General features: G+C 32.0%; 1 long non-coding RNA gene across 1 annotated transcript; it reads left to right on the top strand.

Annotated features, from left to right (window-relative positions):
- Positions 1-3,958: 3,958 nt before the first annotated feature.
- LOC107854721 lies at positions 3,959-5,419 on the top strand. Its single transcript, XR_001670084.2, has 2 exons — positions 3,959-4,818; positions 4,904-5,419. It is a non-coding gene; the product is annotated as an uncharacterized LOC107854721 (long non-coding RNA).
- The last annotated feature ends 3,481 nt before the right edge of the window (positions 5,420-8,900 follow it).

The raw sequence follows: 8,900 nt of genomic DNA, 5'->3' as shown, positions 1-8,900 counted from the left end.
CCCCATCCCCAATTCCTTCTTCTTCTTCAGTAGGCATCCCCCTTCCTCCTCTTTCTTCTTCTTCACATAAAAGTAACTCTTTTTCTTTTCTTTTTTCACTATTATTGCAAGCTTTTTAATGAAATTTCTTTTCTTAATCAAATGTAAAATTAACTTGAGCAAATTCAACAATGAACTAAATACAAGTACATAATCACAAAAATACATCAATACACAAAATATCAAATCTAAATTCTTTCACATTAACCAAAACCCAAAATCCCAAAACTCCAAAAATTTTAATTTTTCACTCAAAAATGTCTACAGAAATGGCATAAACAGTTCGAAATCAGAAATGACATAGATGAATTCGCATGACATGAAATTCTTGGCCAAGAATCAAACTTGTTAATCAATCTTGAACCCTTTTTTATTAACGAAAAATAAAATTTTGAATCCATTAGGACTTGATAGGAAGAGAATTACGAAGAAACGAGGTGGAGGTATGAAGAAGATAAAGAAATGGAGTGTTGAGGGTGAGGGTGGGGAAGGGGAGAACTAATGAAGAAGATGAAAATGGAAGAACATGATGCCCTTTCTTGATTTTTTTTTATGTGCATAAATAAGTAAAAAAGTTACAGATCAAAAGGTGAAGGTAGAATGAAAGGGAATAGATAATGGAATTAGCTAGCAGAAGGAACTTGAAGAAGACAATGCGGTTGGCATTTTGATGGGTAAAACAATGGAAGCAAAATTATTTGATATAACATAATAAACTTTTTTTATTATAAGAATATATAAATATATATGTATATATAATAATAATAATAATAATAATAATAATAATAATAATAATAATAATAATAAAGTGGGTCTTTTTAAAAAAAAACACTCATTTTTTTTACCACGTCAGCCTTAAGGGGTGAATTTAATTCACTTGAAAGTTGTTAAGGGTGGTAAATAAATGAAAGTTAAGTGTAAATGCTAAAGTGAGTTTGGAGGACAAGTTCAGGAGGAAAAGATGTCTTTTCTCTAATGATTGATGTTAGTAATTAGTAATGTTGGTGGTGATAGTTGTGATGATAGAGATGTTTAGTATTGTAATGATTGTTATGCTAATGACGACTGATAATGGTGGTGGTAGTGATGTAAAGTTAGTTGATGTTAGTAGTTGGAGGTGTTGATTGTGATAACTTAAAAATAAATGCATAATGATTGACGATGCGTTGGTGGTAGTTGAAGATGCTGTTAGCTATGATGGTGGAGATGATTATTAGTATAGATCTACTGTAGCAATAATGGTGGTTGAAGTGGTGGTAGAGGTGGCGATGCTGGTGATAATGGTGGTGGTGGCCGAAGAATGTGTGGATATTGTTGTTGTGTTATTGGTAGTTATCAGTGGTGATAGTTGGTATAGATGAGTTGATTAGTAGTTGGGATTGACGGATAGTGGTTGATGATAGTGGCGGTGTTGGTATTAGCGTTAATAGATGTGGTAGATATGGTGGTGGCTGAAAATAGTGGTTAGTAGCAATTATGATTATGTATGGTGATTGTGATGGTGAAGGTGGTTGGTTGGTGGTGGTGGTTGGTGGCAAGGTGGTGCTTGACAATGCTGGTGGTAGCAAAGGTGGTTAGTGGTGGTGACTGATGATTATGGATAGAGTGGTGGTGGTGAATATTATCCGACACGAAAATACCTCTTAATGATTAAGACTTAGGCCTTATTTGTTTGCTCCTAATAGATGTCTGAATTTGAATGATTCAGACTTTGGACCATTAAGTGCATTTGTTTTTTATTAAGATTTTGGCTCTTAATAGGCCTGAAGTGTTAATCATTCAGATCTGGAACTAAGGCATCATTTGTTTGCACTTAATGGAGGTCTGAATCTGAATGGTTCAGACTTCAGACCATTAAGTGCATTTTTTTTATTAAGGTTTCAACTCTTAATAGGTCTGAATAGGTCTTGATCATTCAGATCTAGAACCAAGTCTTAATAGGTCTAAAGGGATATTCTGGTGTTGGATAATATTCACCACTCTAGTCATAGTCAACAGTCACCACCACTAACTACCTCTGCCACTATCACCATTGTCAACCACCACCCACCACCATCAACCACCGCCACCATCACAACCACCATCCATAAAAAATACCGCTACCAACCATAATTGTCAACCACTATCGTACCTACTACCTCTTTTATTCTAATTATATTCACCGCCATCACTGCTGTCAGTAACACCACAATCAGCAACCACTACCGGTCAATCCCTACTACCAACCAACTCATCTATTACAATTAGCACCACCACTAACTACTACTAATACATCACAACCTCTACACATTCTTTGGCCGCCACCACCATTGTCACTAATAACGCCACCTCTACTACCACTTCAACCAGTACCATGGCTCCAATTTATCTCTACTAACAACCATTTCCACCATCACAACAAATAGCATCTCCAACTAGCACCAATACATCGTCAATCATCATGCTTTCATGTTTCAGCCAACATAATTAACACCTTAAACTACTAACATCAAGCAACGTTACATCACAACAACCACCACCACCATCATAACAATCACTACAATACCAACCATCACAATTATCACCACCAACATTATTAATCACTAACATTAATCATCGTCATCGCAACCACCATTTAAGCCATCTCCACTATCACTAACAAACATAAATATTTTTTTTCAATGAAATACTAATAATTTTGTTGTATTAAATTGCATACTTTTTTAATATATAATTAATTTTTTATTTGAATTGTATTTTTTATTTTATTATGTATACAAATAATTTTTTTTTATACATTCAGATGTTGAAAAACAAACAATCTTAATTATTCAGTTTTCAGATCTAGAGACAACATCTTAATCATTCAGATGTGCATTCAGATTCAGACGTCTGAATCTTCAAAAAAAACAAATGGAGCCTAAAGTCTTAATCATTAAACAGTATTCTTCTGTTGGATAATATTTACCACCACTTTATCCATAATCATCAGTCACTACCACTAACCACTTCTGCCACCACCACCATTGTCAACCACTACCTAGCCACCAACTACCATCACCACCAACGACCTCCACCAGCACAACCATCATTCACAATCATAATTGCTACTAACCACTATTTTCAATCTCTACCATATCTACCACCTCTATTATTTTAATTATATCTGTCGCTATCACCGCATTCAACGCCAATGCCAATTCCAACAACACTATCATCATCAACCACTATTGGTCAATCCTAAATACTAGCCAACTCATCTATTACGATAATGAAACCGCTAACTATCACTAACATACCATTAGCATCCACACATTCTTCGGCCACCACCACCACCACCACCACCACCATTGTCACCGATGTCACCACCTCTACCACCACTTCAACTACCATCATCGCTACAGGTATCTTTACTAATAATCATCTCCACTATCATAGCTAACAACATCTCCAACTAACACCAACACATCGTCAACTATCATGGATTTCTTTTTTAAGCTATCACAATCAACACCTTCAACTACTAACATCAACAAACTTCACATCGCTACCACTACCACTACGAATCACACCATCATAAATGTCATTACAATACCAAACATCTCTACCATCACAACTATCACTACCAACATTACTAATCACTAACATCAATCATTACCACCGTCATTACAAACCATCTCCAAATATAAATATTTTTTCAATCAACTAATAATTTTATTGTATTAAATCAAATATTTTTAATATATAATTATTTTCTATTTGAATTATATTTTTTATTATATATGCAAATAAATAATTTTTTCATATTTAGATATTGAAAAAACAAATAGTCTTAACCATTCAATTTTCAGATCTGAAGACAACATTTTAATCATTCAGATATACATTCAAATGTCTAAATCTTAATAAACAGATACAGCCTTAGTTCCTGATCTGAATGATTAATACCTATTCAGACCTATTAAGAGTTAAAATCTTAATAAAAAACAAATGCACTTAATGGTCTGAATTCTGACAAGATTCAAACCTCCATTAAGTGAAAACAAATGAACACTAATTTAAATTACTCCCTATTTGGCGTCATTTGATTTAGTTCCATGTTAGGAATGTTGATGCTGGTATTCTGTTGCATATACAACAAGAGACTGAAAGGAAAAGTACTATTTCCTTGTTGCAAATGCCAAATTTATGCCGGATGAAGAGGTGCATTTCCAGGAGCAAATGTTTGAGTGTTGTCGCCTCTATGAAGAGCGCAACAAAGAATCGAATTTCGGGCTTGTAATTGAGCCCAAGTACTTAGACAAATTCCCCAATATGACCAAGTGACTGAAGAGACTTGATGTAGCACTTGTTTCACAGAATGGACCATGGACCACATAAGGGGTTGTCATTGTTAAATAATCGAGACACTAATTATTCCATTGTTTTTTTTGTCTGTATGCATCATCAAAAGATTTGCGGTCTATAATGAGCAAGTTAAAATCACGGGAAAGAGGTCAAAATACTCCAATATTATACAAGATATCTTAACTAATACCATTTGGTGTAGTTTAGGATCCTTAATGTTAGCAGATCATCTCGTGCTTGACCTTGACCCTGACGAAACTCCAATCTGAAGTATACTGCAGGAAATTTTAAACCATGGAAAAGTAGAGGGGTACAAGTTGGGTCTTTTTCCCAATGTACTTTCGATGTGTGGAATAACTCCATTCACGCTGGAGCTTCCTTAAAAACAAGGACAATTACGAGAAGATTTCTTAGCAGCACGAATATGAACGACCCCAAAGTATATAATAGATGGTACATTTTAAGCTATTTCATTTAGTAGAGGGGTAAAGTTGTTCATTTTTTGTTTTTCTCTTGATCTGTTTTTCAAAACTTGTAGGTTCATGAAACTGAGGCTAGACAGAGTTTTACAAGATAACGATGAGTCTGGCAGTCTAGAAGAAGCTTTGGCAAGTACTCCGGTTAAGCTTGAGTTTGAAAATAGCCGGAAAAATGGACAGCACCATACCGAAGTATGAATACGGGTGTTGGGAGTCTTTCTTGCCCCTGGATCTCAGATGTCAAAGGTATGATTAGCAGACGTCGTCCATAGTCCTGCCATACCATCATCTATTTGTTGCTCGAAGTTGGTCAATAGCTACAGTAGTGTTTGTTGATCCGGCAATGATATATTTTTTGTTATATCATTAGATTTGTCCCCCCTTACCATATTAAGTTCTCTGGTGCATATTTAGATTGTATAGGAAAAGCAACAACAGCAACCCAGTGTAATCCCACAAGTTGGATCTGAGAGATGGTCTAGGAGAAGATTGGTCGAGAAAAATAATGCATTTGTTATTCCTCTTTCACTTGTAAATTCGTCTTTCCTTATTTAAATCAACAGCTCTGTCATGGATATAGCTTTGGCCTTTCATAGGTTCAAGTTATGCACCTAATATCTTTTCTTTTGAGAGGGAAGATAAACTAATTTCTGACAACGTTTTACTTGTTGGTTTAGCAAGCAGAACACTAATAAAAATAGAAAGGGAATTATTTTTCTCCATAATGCATCCGAACTTTCTGTACACAGATGAGAGAATGAATTTGAAGATATTTGGCTGCCCTGATGCCAGTATTGCTCATCTCCTTTTCCTTATAAAACAATTCATTATTTTTTATTTTTTTCTATTTACACATTTAAATCGTTCTTGGTCATAAATAGTGTATATAATAACCTGTGTTGTCAGTCTGAGGTGGACACCTCTTCGATGTGAACTTTATCAAGATCATCAGGGAGCAGCATCAAAGATGATCGGATGCACTTCCATGTGAAATAGATATATATTATTGATACATTTAGAACTCGACAACTATTAAATCTACTATGTTTTGAGTATTCACTTGAAGTGGTTTACAGATTAGTATTTTGCAAGAATCAAATTTCAAAGTTGAGTAGTGCAACTTCCAGCATGTAATGCTATATTTTTGAACTCTGTTACCTACGTCTTATAGCAGTGCCCTAATATCTTTCATAAGTAGATTTCTGATGACATGTCGTTATGTTTGTTGCGTAACTTGGTGAACCTTTAGACTTTTCATAAAATAGAACAACACAGAACACAACTGCATTGCATTCCTATGCTGACACGATGATAATTAAAATTGTTTGCTTCCAGTTGTAAAAAAATGTTGTTATATGATTTGTTTTTGACCATCACTTGTCAAGAAGATTTTCGACTCGAAGACCACATCCCTTGTGACCTCACATCACTTTTAGGTATCTCTCAAAACACCTCATACTAATGGAGTTAGGTGACACTTTAAATATTGGACATGTTCTCTCTATTTTTTCGATGTGGGATTGTGTTTGCTTCTCAATAATATCCATTATCATCCATTTCCTAAAATTGTTAGGTTAGTGATTTCCATGTATATCAATATTTTTTATCACCTTTGTTGTTTGTCTCAAGGTATCCATTTAGAGTTATTAGAGGATCTGGTAGAATTGCCACACTATCCATGAGGATAAATATCAAACATACCTGCAAAAATGTCATGAGAATGGAGATATTTTAAACACCATATATGTTATTTGTTCGGAAACAATCTTTCCACTTCATCTGAGGTAGTAATTACATACACTTTATCCTTTTCAAGACCCACTTTGTGGAAATACACTGGATATGTTATTCTTGTATATATATTGTGCTAAAGTTTAACAGTTCAATTTGTACTATATATTATCTATATGTTGCCACTTGCCATGATTTCTTACTTATGTTGCTGAGAGCTTGTATCTAGATTGTTAAAAAGCTAATAATGTTGCAACACTTTTGGCTGAATAAAGCTCCATCTGTGACAACTTAATCCTCCCTTTTGAAACATTTGAACAGGCGCTATATTTTGGTCTAATGATTAATTGAGGTCGATTCTATGTAACAATGATTATAGTGTTGGGCCATGTTGATACGGGCCACAACCCCCTAGCAGTAAAAAATAGGGAAAAGAATAGAAACAACTCTTCAAATTAAATTATTTCCACAAAAAAGGTCATGAAATTTAAATTTCACTTTCTAGCCATTTTAATTTGTTAGCTTGTTTTATATCGTTTCTACACACCTTTTATACATATCTTATACATATAAATATTCTATACGAAAATTATACAGTTTCGATACATAATTTATACAATAATTGTATATTTTTTTTTACACATTTTATACAATAATTATATAATTTTTATACACTTTCTATATATTTTTTATACATATACATATTTGATAGAACTATACAATTTCTATACATATATCTTATATAGATACATATTCTATATAACAATTATACCGTTTTTATATAATTATATTTAATTATTATTTCTAAACAATTAAAATAAGCAGAATATTTTTTAGTTAAAAAAATTTATAGCAAAAATAAAATTGAAATATTTTTAAAAGGGCCGAATGACTCGAGTTGAAAACTGCATCAGTATTGTATATGGACTGTATCTGAACTACATGGTCCAAAATGACCTAAATTAGGAAATGACTATAAAGTGAAAATACGTTATCCGACTAACCACTTTTTGGAAAAATCTCAAACTTGGGTTATTTCATTCAAACTTCATCCCGACTAATTGTTTTCAGAATTATTATTTGACTCAAATATATTTGTAAATTTTAGTATAATTAGAGGTGTTTATCATTATACTGATCGATTCAAATTCAGTTTTATAAGATCATACGTATAAGTTCCAAATATATATATATATATATATATATATATTAATTACTATATGTAATAAGATACAGTTGAGCAGCTGAAGCAGGCAGGAGGTTGACATGCCTGCTTCAACTATAATTTTACTATATCACCCCTAATTAATTATTATAAGTCATTTATGTATTAAAAAATTAATAGTATTTAATTAAAAAAAATAGACATTTATGACATGTCTGCTTCAGTTCCTTTAACCGTAATTTTACTATATCATCCCTAATTAAATATTGTGTTTCTAATTAAATATTATAAGTCATTTACGTATTACAAAGTTAATAATATTTAATTAAAAAAGGTAAAATAGATATTTATGACTATTTTAGCTGCCTCAACCGTAATTTTATAGTATCAGCAAAGCACGTAGAGGTTGATATGCCTGCTTCAGCTGCTTCAACTGTAATTTTACAATATCATCCCTAATTAATTTATAAGTCATTTATGTATTAAAAAAATTAATAATATTAAATAAAAAATTAAAATAGACATTTATGACATGTTTACTTCAGCTACTTCAATTGTAATTTTATCATATCATCGCTAATTAATTATTATTTCTCTAATTAAATATTATAAGTCATTTACATATCAAAAAAAAAGTAAAATAGACATTTATGGTTGTTTCAGTTGCTTCAATCGTAATTTTACCGTACCATCATTAATTAATTATTATACAAGTATTTTTTATAGTAATTTTGCTATTACAAGTCACTTAAGACATGTGTGCTTCATTGCTTTCATTGTGATTTTAATATATCACTCCTAATTAATTATTATGATCGTTTGAGCATTGAAAAATTGACAATATTTCATAAAAAAGGATAAAAGAGACCAAAAATGATATGTCAACATAAAAATTTTGATTGACTATCAAAATTATATTAGTACACATAAATTGAGATGGGACAGAGCAAGACATAAAATAACATATATTATTTAAAAATGAAATTAAAAGTATTACAAATCACAATAATTAAGAACTTAATATAAAAGTATATCTGTAAAAAAAAATTGATTGACTGTTGAAATTTTATCTGTGCAACATAAATTGAGACAGAGAGAATATTCATATATTATTGGAAAATAATGTAAAAGATATTGTAAATCAAATAATTAACAACTTA

Source organism: Capsicum annuum, chromosome 9, assembly GCF_002878395.1.
Source record: "Capsicum annuum cultivar UCD-10X-F1 chromosome 9, UCD10Xv1.1, whole genome shotgun sequence".
Lineage (NCBI taxonomy): Eukaryota > Viridiplantae > Streptophyta > Magnoliopsida > Solanales > Solanaceae > Capsicum > Capsicum annuum.
The sequence above is the reverse complement of the archived record's forward strand: the minus strand, read 5'-3'. Positions and strand labels throughout refer to the sequence as shown.